This window comes from Phoenix dactylifera, chromosome 1 (assembly GCF_051530095.1).
Source record: "Phoenix dactylifera cultivar Ajwa chromosome 1, Ajwa_hap1_PhDact_Kaust_v1.1, whole genome shotgun sequence".
NCBI classification, from domain to species: Eukaryota; Viridiplantae; Streptophyta; class Magnoliopsida; order Arecales; family Arecaceae; genus Phoenix; species Phoenix dactylifera.
Genome location: NC_143190.1, coordinates 19,628,465 through 19,642,448, shown reverse-complemented (window position 1 = coordinate 19,642,448; position 13,984 = coordinate 19,628,465).

The following is a 13,984-nucleotide window of genomic DNA, read 5'->3' as shown; positions in this document are numbered from 1 at the left end:
CCTGCGTCCTCACAAAACCATCCGAATCTATTACAGTAGAACAATTACAACAGAGAACACAATTCCGAGTCAATCACAAACCGATTGCTCGAACAAAGGAGAAACAACCTTTTTCCTTTTACAAGAGAACATTCTTCCTATCTATCTCTCACATCTTTTGTCTTTCTCTCTCTCTTGTTATTTCAAGCCCAGAGTCCTTGGCCACGAATTTATAGCCTTAAGATCCCAAAATAGAGTCCTATTGGAACACCATCACCTTTGCACGTCATCGACTTAATCTAGCACTCCTTTTGCATATCAAACCGGGAAGAGTTCTTCTGAAACATCTTGAACTTATCCTCTAGCTAGGAGAAGTCCCAATCAAAGACAAACTTTGACTTTTTCTCCCATTTCGTGAGTTCCCGAACTTCTTGCCCGAACTGGAGTTGACTCTTGTAGTGCTTGAGTCGACTTCCCGATATCGAGTCGGCTCCATTGCAGTAGGAGTCGGCTCTCTCAGACGAAAACAGAAATATCTGAAATCTGGATAGATTTTGAGTCGACTCCATCATAGCGCGAGTCGACTCTGGCACAGCGCGAGTCGACTCCGGAACTGCTAGAGTCGACTCCACTACTGCTGAAACCTATAGAAGCTTTCTTTCATGCAAAATTTCGATCTAGAATGCATCCACGTGCAATCTAAAACACCTTAGGTTTCCACACACTCCAACAGGAGTGAGGATCCATTGCCTTTCTTCCCTAATGAAGAGCAAACAAAGCAAGCATCTCTCCCTCTTCCCCTTCTCTTCCTTCCATCAGTACCTCTATACCATAGGGCTCCTCTTCACCTCGTTTTCTTGCCTCTCCTCCTCTACTCCAAATCTTTCCTTCGTAGAATCCACGAGACCTACAATATCTTCAGAGCCCCTCACTTCTCCCTAGCATTACCATCTGATGGTAAGGAGCGGCTATTCTCCTAATTATGCTCCCATCGTCCTCCTTGCCATTATAGACTCAAATCGATAGTGCCCTCACTCTTGATATCTTGCCAACCTGTTCCCTCGACAACCCTGATCTTGATCACTAGTTAGCACTCTTCACTTTCTTGATTAATTTATTTTATTAATTTTATTTATAGATTGAGATCTACCTCAAAAATATCAAAAAATCAATTTGGTTTATGCCAAAAGGTCGATTATAGAAGCTATGTATTAGTTGAACAAAATTTATTTACATGAGATGTAAATAAAATCCTTAAACAATAGGACATTTACATAAGATGTAAACTGAAACAATTATGTCATTTACATAAGATGTAATCACATAATATATGAAAGGGTTTCATAATTACATAGGATGTAAACCTGAACCAATGTGATATTTAATAACATAAGATGTAATCACATAATATATGAAAGGATTTCATAATTACATAGGATGTAAACCTGAACCAATGTGACATTTACATAAGATATAAATCGAATGACATATAGTATGGGGTAGATGGTTACATTAGATGTAAATCCCAAGAGACCTAAAACCTTTCTAAATCAATCGAGAGTGAACGATACATTGAGCTAGCCATATTTGATTAATTGATCTAATTGGTGTCTAGGAAAGCTCAAAGGTGGTTACTTAATTAGGACCTTACTCTCTGAGTAAGGGGAGCCTCCTACCTGCTTACCTGGCCAATTGATCGATTACCACCTATGGAAAGCTCAAAGTTGGAATCACTAAGATCTGATTACCCAATATTAAGTCGATTGGTCTTCCACCGTAGTAGAGTTGCTAAGATTTTTTCGACATTGGTTAGTCTCGGCTGGATACAGTAGGCTAGTTGCATCAGGGGATTGGACCTCCCTATTAACATTAGATGTTGTGGGGTAAGGATAGGGTTGGGCTCTAATAACTGTTAGGTGAGGATCCAATTACAGCTTTATTTTTGCGGGATATACGGTTAGTCTGACTTAACCAAGAAACGGGTCCAATAACTGTTAGGTGAGGTCCTTATGACTTGGAGACCAGGTTAACTCAATACGCTTACGAAGCATTGTACAAGAGTTGTACACTCATCGTCTATGTGTCTCCAATAACTGTTAGATGAGGTGATATGTAGATTGGTGGGACCGCAGCACCCCACTCGAAACTCTAAGTCGCAGGTTTCCGTATCTTTAACAGGGGAGTGTAAGAGATCCGAGAAATAATGGAAGGATTTGATCCAATTTTGTTTTAAAAGTTCCTAAAACAAATTAATGTTAAATACAAATTTCTAATTAGAATCTTTACTCTCTGCAGATGTCAATGGCTTCCAATCCGATAGTTCGAATCCTAGATAACAATAGGTTGATCGGACCAAACTATAAAGATTGGCTCCGCAACTTGAAGATCGTCTCGAGTTGCAAAAATATAGCTTATCTCCTTGACCATGAACTGAAAGAATAGATGCTCTACAAACCAATCGCAATATGTATTGTCAAGGATTTTTCTTTTGATTTCTCCAAATCATGTACATGACATTTAATTATGAATAAAGGCATTGTGTTTCATCATATGCTGTTTATTATATTTGTGATGAACTCCTTAAATTAGGGCAATGATTTTAGGGCTATGATGAGATCATACTAATGAGACCTAAAATCTTAAAACCCTAATCTTAAATATTTTCAGTCGTTGGTACATTGAGTCGGAGATCAATGTTTACCGGCAAGACTGGTACATCTTATGTATGCTCGATGCAGAGGGTGATTGATCTCACAATCACTTGTGTGGAGATACTAATATAAAGATGTAGGAGCTCATTAGAGGAATGAGTTCACTAAATTGACCTATAAAGAGAAATCTTATGAAGTCTTACTTACATGTCAAAAGATGATTCTCTTAGTGGGGGTTGTGAAACTAATCCTTTGACCTGAGATCACCATGGTATCTTGTGCACATGAACCCATGTTTTGGTTCACACTCATTTATAACTTTAAGTTGTGTACGGGGTCTTCTGGATATGGTGAATTATGTATGAAGATTATGAGTAGGTCAACAAGAAATCAATTACTTCTAGTAAGAGAAGATCGCATCCTATTTATTCTAATCATATGATAATTCAGGGAGCCTTTGATCAAAGCAGAATGAAAATTGGAAAGAGTTTATAATGTTTCATGATTCGAATTATCATTATAAGATTAAGAGAAATATGAATATAAAATTTAGTTTGACATACATTCATACTCATATACATATTCGGGATGCAGTTTGATTGAAGGATTGTATTACACGGTAACTTGCCACTGAAGGGTATTTTTGGTATTTTCACCAAATTTTATATTTTTCGGGTAGACATGATACGTTGCTAGACGTCAATCTTGTCTTATAGGTTTGATTGAATTAAAGAGTTTAATTCGATCGCCAATTAAAAAGAATTCTAATTGTTAAGTTCGGGTTCGTGCAGTTTGGACCTAAATCGATTAGAAGAGTTCTAATCAAGTTGGGTCAACTCGCACTCACACCTATTGCTGGTTAAGTATGGAACCCAATGGGTCACACACAAGAAAACTTATCAAGGGTCTAATTGGATTAGATCATGTTTGCAAGATATACATCCTAGCAGGTGTTGCAAACCCTTAGCCCCTGATTCGAATTGAATTCGAATCTGATTTTTAATTGATCTAATTTGATTAGATCATGTTTTAATATGAGTTAGCCAAGAGTTGGCATCTAATTGGATTGGTTTGAGTCTAATTGGATTAGATTTGATAAATCATTTACTTTTGACTGTTAGATCTTCATCTACCATTGGATGAAAACATAATGATGTGTTGGTTTGAACCCAATTGGATTGGGTTAGATGTGGATTTTAATCATGACCATTTGATCTTCATTAGCCATTGGATGAAGACATAATGAGATCATAATGAGGTGCCTTGAATTAGAGCTTTTGGATCATCATCAAGCCGTTGGATGATGACATAACTCCTTTTTTGATAGCACTTTCAATCATAGCCCTTGATTTTTATGTCCACCGTTGGATGGGGACATAATGGGCTGGTGGCATGATGGGGCTTCATAGGAGGACGTGATAAGAGGGATAAAAAAGAGGGGATGGCGTGAGGATGAAGAGGAGATAAGTGTATAAGGATGAGGTGCCCCTTCTCATCCTTATCATAACGTTTCATATGATATGTTCTCTCTCTTGAATACGCCTCTTCCTTTTTTATGGCGCCTCTTATCCTCTTTTCATGCCCCATCTGGTGGATGTGTCGATGGGATGCATCCTTTGGTGATGCATCCCCATGCCATCTATAAATAGGATGCCTCCCGGTGTTTTCTAATCATCGAAACTCTAGAATTCCAACTCTCTCTCTTATCCCTTCTTTCTTACATTAGTTTATTTCTTTCTAGCATTGCTTCTAGTGTGTCCTAAGCCAAGACAAAGTGGTCTTCTTTAGGACAAAAAGATTAGAAGTGATTTTAGAAGGTGAAAGAAAAATAGAAAGGAAGGAAAGCAAGCTATTAGAGTTCTTTAGAAGAATTCTGCATTAAGGATCAAAATCTTTGGAGCTAAAGTCTTGAATCAAGTTTCCGTGTGGATCACCATTAGAGGACGGACACTTGGACACCTCGTAGAGATCATTCATATGGGATTAGCATTAAAGGTATTCTTTTATTCCTACATTTATATTTATATATTATTTGATTGTTACCATTAAGGTGATCTAGGCTTATAAGGGTTCTATGTTAAGGGATTTTATTAAGAAATTTTTAAAATTCCTAGCTTCTGCAGCCCATTATGACATGTGACAACCCTACATGAACTCCTGGTATTACCAGCTTGTGCAACCAATGAGCAGCGTGAGACGGATGCAAAATGGTTGGATGACGACAATAAGGTTAGGTGCTACATTTTGGTATCTATGTCCAACGAATTGCAATGCCAGCATGAGAGCATGAAGACTGCTAAGGACATACTTGATCACCTACAAGAGTCGTATGGTAAACAGAGTCGTGCAGCGATATTTGAAGTGTCCAAACGGCTCTTCAAAGCCAAGATGCGCGATGGGCAATCCGTCCATGAACATGGTTTGACCATGATCAAGGATCTTGAGGAGCTTGAGAAGCTTGGCATGACCATGCACAAGAATTTGCAAACGGATTTGATCCTACAATCGTTGCCATCTTCATATGGGTAGTTTATTGTAAACTACCATATGAATAAAATTGAATGCACCAAATTTGAATTGTTGAATATGTTGGTGACAACTGAGGGAGCCTCGAAAGATTAAAGGGGCACAGTTCTCGCTGCTGAGCTAGCTTCTATTTTCAAGAGAAAGTCTACTGAAAAGAAGAAGAAGCCTGCGAAGAAGTAGAAGACCGAGAAAAAGCCGAAGAAGGAAGTTTCTAAGAAGAAGGCTGAACCCAAAGGAAAATGTTTCCATTGCAATGAAGATGGCCATTGGAAGAGGAACTGTCCTATCTATATGGCAAACATAAAGAGTAAGAAGGGTGACACGCCTTCTAAAGGTATGTCTAATATGCTCATTATTGAAACTAATCTAACGGTTTCTTCTATTTCCAGTTGGGTTATAGACTCTGGTTCTAGTATTCACTTGTGCACTACCATGCAGGGTCTAAAGAAAAATAGAAGGCTTATGGAAGGTGCGGTAACCCTATGGGTTGGCAATGGAGCAAGAGTTGCTGCTGTTGCTGTGGGCACATTTTCTTTGCATTTACCGTCAGGATTTAGTTTGAGACTTAGAGATTGTTATTTTGTACCTAGTGCTAGCAGAAATCTGATTTCTGTATCTTGTCTAACACAGGAACATTATAAATTCAATTTCAATAAAGACTACATTTTTATTTATTTGCGAAATAAACTATTTGGACGTGGTTTTATGATTGACGGTCTCTATCACTTACATATGGATGTATCTGTGAACGAATCTGAGTATACAGTGAATACCATAGGATCTAAAAGATCTAGAGATGAGATAAATCAAAAGTATTTATGGCACCTCAGACTTAGTTATATAGGAGAAGACATAATTAACAAATTGGAGAAATATGGGCTTTTGAGTTTATTGACTTCTGAGTCATATCCGATTTGTGAATCCTGCTTTCAAAAAAAAATGGCCAAATTACCCTTTGTAGGACATAGAAAGAGGTCCACTGAAATACTTGCCCTAGTACACACTGATGTGTGTGGCCCATTCGATGTGCATGCTAGGGGTCAATTTTTCTATTTTATTACTTTTACCGATGATTTCTTACGATATGGTTATGTCTATCTTATGAGACATAAATCTGAAGCATTTGAAAGGTTCAAAGAATTCAGATTTGAAGTAGAAAAATAAATAGGATAACTCATTAAGGTTCTTCGATCAGATCGAGAAGGAGAATACCTTAGTGGAGAGTTTCGCGATTATCTCAAACAAAATGGTATAGTTTCACAGGACACCTTCTAGAACACCTCAACTCAACGGAGTGTCAGAAAGGAGGAATCAGACCCTATTGGATATAGTCAGGTCCATAATGAGCTTTACTGACTTACCTTTATTCTTGTGGGGAGATGCCCTACTTACAGCTATCTACATATTGAATAGAGTTTCCTCTAAGTCCGTTCCTACCACACCGTATGTGATATGGCATGGTATGAAACCAAGTCTTGGTTATCTCAAGATTTGGGATGTACGGCCCAAGTCAAGCGACAACAGGCAGACAAGTTAGAGGCTAGGACAATTGGTGCTCGTTTCATTGGATATCCTAAAGAGTCGTTAGGATATAATTTTTACATCCCAGAGGATCACAAAGTATTTGTGAGCCGACATGCCATCTTCTTAAAAAAACAGTTTATCCTTGATAGAGACAGTGGGAGAAAAAATGAGCTTGAAGAGAAAGTCTCTAAAGAGCAACGAGCAATTAAGCCTAGTAAACCTATTCACATTGAGCCAATACATGAAGAACCTCGTCTACTTCATAGATCCAGTAGGATCTTCCATCCTCCTGAAAGATACTTAGGTATGCTTATAGAGAAAATAGAGGAAGAGTTCCTTATGGGAGAAAGAGATCATAGTGATGATCCCAAGACCTACAACGATGAAGTCAGAAATAGACTCCATGCATTCCAATCTACTAAGTTACGGCCCGTTCGATGCGACGTTCGCAGCGAAATTCGAACGGAACATCGTTCATCGCATGAACGCGCCTCGGATCATAGAATTCAAAAATTTTTCTGGATCCAAATCCAGAAGATCTTTGAATTCATTAGGAAGGGAAGATTAGGATCTGAGGAAGGTTGATTAAGATTCATAAAACTAAAACTAAAATCAGAAGAAATTAATTTGAAGATCTCATCTTCAAAAATTCTGCAGGTGAAGAACACCGCAGCCTGATGATCTATCTAGGTTACTGTTTGAGCCACATAATTGTCCGGCCTCTACAGGTATCCACACGAAGATCTAATCATCTGAGATAGGGTCTTACCGGAGTGCTAGCTCCTTGCAAAGACCTCTCATGACTATCATATAGATTAGAAGATAAAAATCTGCAACATACTTCCTTAAAGAAGAACCCTTTCTTCTTCAACCTTGCTCGCGATGGAGGAAGAGGAAGGAGGAACCCTGCACGTGGATCTTCCTTGCCTTACTACCGTGGAAGAAGAGGAGGATGAAGACCCCTTGCTGCCGTGGAGAAGGAGGAAGAAAGAAGAGGAGGCGTGGAGAGGAAAAGAAGAGAATTTTTTTATAACTTCTTCCTTGCTACCCTTTTATAGATTGGGTTTAGGGCTCCTCCTAATCTTATTAGGAGTATGGGACTATAACCCACCCTTGGATTAATGCCAAGTGTCCAATCCTTGTGCTCATAGATGCATGACATGTGTCTATTTAATCAATTGATTAATTTTCTAATCACATTAGGATTCCTAATCTCATTAGAAGAATTAATTGATTTGGAAGCATGCATCCTACGACGCCATGTGGACTTTAAAGTCCGCATAGTGTGAACATGACTTAAGTCATATTCATCCTACGACGACATGTGGTCTTTAAGATCCGCACAAACCTTGGTTTAATCAAATTGACCCAATCATGAACCCAAATCAATTTGGGTCGAATCCAATTTGATTTGGCTCATTAAATCAGCCCAATTACAATCCAATTGCAATCAATTCCACTTAATTCTTCTTCCATTAACTCACTAACACTTAGTGGGTTAATTCAATCATCAATCATATTGATGATTGATTTCGATTGTGATTCCAAATCACAATTATGATAGTCTGACTTATTAAATCCTCTATGTGCGCGACCCCGTAGGTTCTATTCTGACTGGTAGTGAGACATATTGAGATCTCCATCTCAATATCATTGAAACTTCTTTTAGTGGACTGAAATGATTTCAGTTCTACTCTCAGGGTTCACTGATCACCAAGTGAATGCCTTCGAGTCTCACAATCCACTAGTGACACCTAGCAGTATGTGGTGGCAACCCAGCAGAATGGAATGTCTGAACCTCTAGGTGTAGTTAGCGTATGATACAGTCCCACTATCATGGATCCTGACGTGACGGAGGTTATGGATATTTCGTCAAACCCCATCGTCCGTCGTATGTCAAATTTATAGGACTTCCAGTTTGAGATATGGAAAACTTTTTTTCCAAAATACCTGGCCAGAAATTTATCGAACTTAGTCTCATAAATCACATAGGATCACTTCTAATCTATCAAAGTCGATAGATTCCATCTAGATGCAACCCTATTCCAAAATGAACCTACTGCAGCCAATTCGCACTACAAGGATCCGAATGACTAGGGCCCAAATTCACATGCTCGTCAAACTACAGCAACCTCACAGTGAATAGCTGAGGCATCGCAGGTCAAAGGACCAGTTATATAACTGCAGCATAAGTAGTCACTGACGAGTGAATAGACATCCATGTGACTACTATCTTTGGTCACGCTCAGTACCTTGTTCTCTAACAAGTACTTGCATAATCACTCCAGTGTCTCTACACCGTGGACTCGAGACTCGTCCATTTGACTAAGTGATCTATGCACTAATCTCAGCGGATCGATCACCGTCCCTCGTGATGGATCCATCGATCAGGAGCATTTAGAAATTAATCCCTAATGACACATGCCTCAAATTCTCAACGCCTTGAAATTATGTGTAATCATCTATTAATTTTTTGGACGATTCATGGACACATACAAACATGAATGAAAAATAAATTGCCCAATCTTATTTATTAATAAGTGTCAAATTACAAATTTATGCCCCAGATTACAAATATGCATCAGCCATGTTGGCTTCTAGGGCATACTTCTAGCAATCTTCCACTTGCACTAAAGCCAAATCAGACATATATTTAAAGGAATCTGGGGCTTAGTGGAAGATTGTTAGAAGTATGCCCTAGAAGCCAACGTGGCTGACGTATATTTGTAATCTGGGGCATAAATTTGTAATTTGACACTTATTAATAAATAAGATTGGGCATTTTGGTTTTCATTCATGTTTGTATGTGTCCATGAATTGTCCAAGAAATTAATAGATGATGACACATATTCTCAAGGAGTTAAAAATTTGAGGCATGTATCATTAGAGATTAATTTCTAAATGCTCCTGATCGATGGATCCATCACGAGGGATGGTGATCGATCTGCTGAGATTAGTACACAGATCACTTAATCAGATGGATGAGTATCGAGTCCACGGTATAGAGACACTGGAGTGATTATGCGCGTACTTGTTAGAGAACAAGGTACTGAGCGTGACCAAAGAAAGTAGTCACATGGATGTTTATCTACTCGTCAGTGATTACTTATGCTGCAGTTGTATGACTGGTCCTTTGATTTGTGATGCCTTAGTTATTCACTGTGAGGTTGCTGTAGTTTGACGAGCATGTGAACTTGGGCCCTAGCCATTCGGGTCCTTGTAGTACGGATTGGCTACAGTAGGTTCGTTTTGGAATAGGGTTGCATCTAGATGGGATCTATCGACCTTGATAGTTAGGAGTGATCTTATGTAATTTATGAGACTGTGTTTGATAAATTTCTGGTCAGGTATTTTGGAAAAAGAGTTTTCCATATCTCGAACTGGAAGTCGTATAAATTTGACATATGACGGACGATGGAATTTGACGAGATATCCATAACCTCCGTCACGTCGGGATCTATGATAGAGGAACTGTATCATACGCTAACTGCACCTAGAGGTTCAGACATTTCATTCTGCTGGGTTGCCACCACATACTGCTAGGTGTCACTAGTGGATTATGAGACTCGAAGGCATTCACTTGGTGATCAGTGAATCCTAAGAGTAGAACTGAAATTATTTCAGTCCACTGAAAGGAGTTTCAGTGATATTGAGATGGAGATCTCAATATGTCTCACTACCAGTCAGAATAGAACCTACGGGGTCACACACATAGAGGATTTAATTAGTCAGACTATCATAATTATGATTTGAAATCACAATAGAAATCAATCATCAATATGATTGGTGATTGAATTAACCCACTAAGTGTTAGTAAGTTAATGGAAAAAGAATTAAGTGGAATTGATTGCAATTGGATTGCAATTGGGCTGATTTAATGAGCCAAATCAAATTAGGTTCGATCTAAATTGATTTGGGTTCATGATTGAGTCAATTTGATTAAACCATGATTTGTGCGGATTTTAAAGACCACATGTCGTCGTAGGATGAATATGACTTAAGTCGTGTTCACACTATGCGGACTTTAAAGTCCATATGGCGTCGTAGGATGAATGCTCCCAAATCAATTAATTCTCCTAATAAGATTAGGAATCCTAATATGTTTCGGAATTAATCAATTTATTAAGTGGATACATGTCATGCATCTATGAGCACAAGGATTGGACACTTGGTCTTAATCCAAGGGTGGATTATAGTCCCATACTCCTAATAAGATTAGGAGAAGCCCTAAACCCAATCTATAAAAGGATAGCAAGGGAGACGTTATGGATTAATCCTCTCCTCTTCCTCTCCATGCCTTCCTTTCTCTTCTTTTCTTGCTTCCCACGGCAGCAAGAGGAGTCCATCCTCTTCCTCTCCACAACAGCAAGGGAGTCCATCTTCTTCCTCCTCCAAGGTGTTGGTGGCGTTAGAAGAAAAGGAGGCAAGAGACACCACACGGCGCCAAGGAAGAAGGAGTTCTTCCATCATGCCTCAGGCCCTCTTCTTCCTCCTTCTCCACGGTAGGAAGAGGACCTCTTCTTCCTCTTCTTCCATGGGAGCAAGGCTAGGAAGATCCACGTGCAAAGCTACCTCCTTCTCTTCCTCCATTGCGAGCAAGGTTGAAGAAGAAAGGGTTCTTCTTCAAAGAGGTATGTTGCAGATTTTTCTTCCAATATCATGATAGTCATGAGAGGTCTTTGTAAGGAGCTAGCACTCCGGTAAGACCTTATCTCAGATGATTAGATCCTCGTGTGGATACCTGTAGAGGCCGGACACGTATGCGGCTTAACTAGGAACCTAGAAAGATCATCAGGCTGCGGTGTTCTCCACCTGCAGAATTTTTGAAGATGAGATCTTCAAATTAATAACTTTTAATTTTTGTTTCAGTTTTATGAATCTTAATCAACCCTCCTCAGATCCTAATCTCCCTCCCTCTTGAGTTCAAGGATCTTCTGGATTTGGATCCAGAAAAAATTTTGAACTTTACGATTCGAGGTGCGTTCATACGATGAACGACGTCCGTTCGAATTCCGCTGCGTACATCGCATCGAACGGGGCGTATCTCAACAGAAAATTAGCATGCCAATGTCTGCATAGGGATGTCGAGGTCTTTAAGAAAGTTGACTATTCAAAATTCAATCTGTGAAGAGGATGAGGATGAAAAGTATCTAGTGGAGTCCTTAGGATTCTTGGATCGAGGCAAGAAAGTTATATCTATTGAGGAATCATACCAAACCGAACTAGAAGTCTATACTTTGCTAAAAGTTGGATTGGTGTTTGAGCTTAAAACTTGCTATTTCAATTTGCAAAACTCTGTCATTAATAGTAGTAAGACGATGTCGACACAATCCCGTAATGGCAGAATTGGTCATTTAATGGATGGGGGACATGTTATAACCTTACAGTGCTAGTCGTCCCAATTACAAGGGTTGGGGGCAACCCTCTCGAATGGTGTCACAAGATTTTTTTTGGCTAGTACAAGTCCAAAATTGTTGTGCCAGGGGGCAAATAAGGTGATGGGTTATATCTCCACTTGCTCTTTCATGATTTCTACCTATTGCTCAAGTTTGGGTCTCACCTCTACCAGATCCTCAAGGTTTGCACCAGTTGCTCAAGTTCACCTTTCCTAAGAGGTTGATGGATGTGGTGTTAGATGCATATCATCACCCTCCTGACCATCGATTGATGGGATATGGAGGGTATCATTTACATCACATCCAAACATATGAATATGATTGGAAAGCCGATGCATCAAGGGAGGCGCAAGCCGATACAATAAAGATGCAAAATGAGTAACTATGGTGTAGATCCAAAAAAGCAAAGTCATCAGCCTAGGATGAGGCCTTAGTAGAGTGGAGTCCATGAATGGTGGTTGGCCAGCAGTTTTCACTTTCCATGCATGGGAGGAGGAGTCGAACTATCGACCATGTATGGCAATAGTAACCTATATGGCACATAATAGCAAGAACAAGTATTCAAAGTGAGTAATCATTTCCATCTTTCTCATGACGTGAGAGGAGGGTTAGCGGTACCTATTATGTATAGTAATAGTGGGCCATGTGGCAGATAATAGCAAGAATAAATATCCAAAATGAGTAGTAGCACCCATCTTATCAATTCTTACTAGTTAAGAGAAGTCACTTATAAATATCAAATTGTAAGCATGGAGAAGAGCTCTTATTCTACAAATCAAACAACTAGACTTTATCTTTATCCTTAATTTATCATTATTTTTATCCTTTAAATTTTTTACTTTTAATTCTTACTAGCTACAACCTACCTCTTCTTTTTTCAAGAGGCGGTGCTGTGGTAGTTAAAGTTCTTGAAGGTCAAAGTACTTGGACCCATACTACTACTGCCTGCCACTTTAGGTAGGATTTGATTCTCAAGGGCACTAATCATTGTTCATATATTTGTTTCTCAATACCCCAGTTCCATGAGCATCAAGCTCATTTTCTTGGCTCAAGTAGAAGGGGTGGGGGGGAAGGGTGCAGGTATAAGGTAGGGTGTGGGTTAGGAACCTTCATGTTCTCAAAAAGGGATAGGAAAGGAGAAAAAAGAATGACACTAAAATATAGAGGAAAAATGAAGTAAAAAAAAATCTTATGTTTGACCTACTATTTTTGGGTATTGTATTTAAGTGGGAAGCTCCAAAGTTTGTTTGAGATTGAAGCTGAGGTAGGTTTATTCTGTATAGGACAAAGAGTAGTAAGAATTGTATTATCGTTCCTTTTGATTTGCTATGAATTAGAATTTTAAAAAGATATTTTTTTTTAAAGTAAGAATCATTTAATATTAGTTTTGGCTTCTTTTATTGGTTTATGGACTTCACTTCTCCAAAATGTTATAGAAAAAACTCTTTGGTATAGAAAAATAGGAGTAAAAATATATAGTTTGATTATTAATGGAAAAATAAACTTATAAGTAGGTTTCTCAATACTCAGTTGCATGACAGATGGGCTTGCTCTTCCTAGGGACCTGGTATCCACTTAGGTGAAGAGGGTGGCAGGTGTGGGTATAAGGGTTAAAACCCTTCACCATTCTTAAAAGAAACGAAAAGGAAAATAAAAGAAAAGAAAAAGAATGACAGTGAAATGTGAAGGAAATTGAGCCAAACAAGTTTCTTATATCTGACTTACTATGTTTCTTCTATTTAAGTAGCAAGCTCAAAAGAAAATGGAAGATTGTTAGAAATAAATATTTGAAATTTTAATGTGAACAAATAAACTCTTTGTAATAGCTAAATAGGAGTAAATATATAAACATACATACATATACACATACATACATATATATGTATGTATAATATATTTCAATTATTA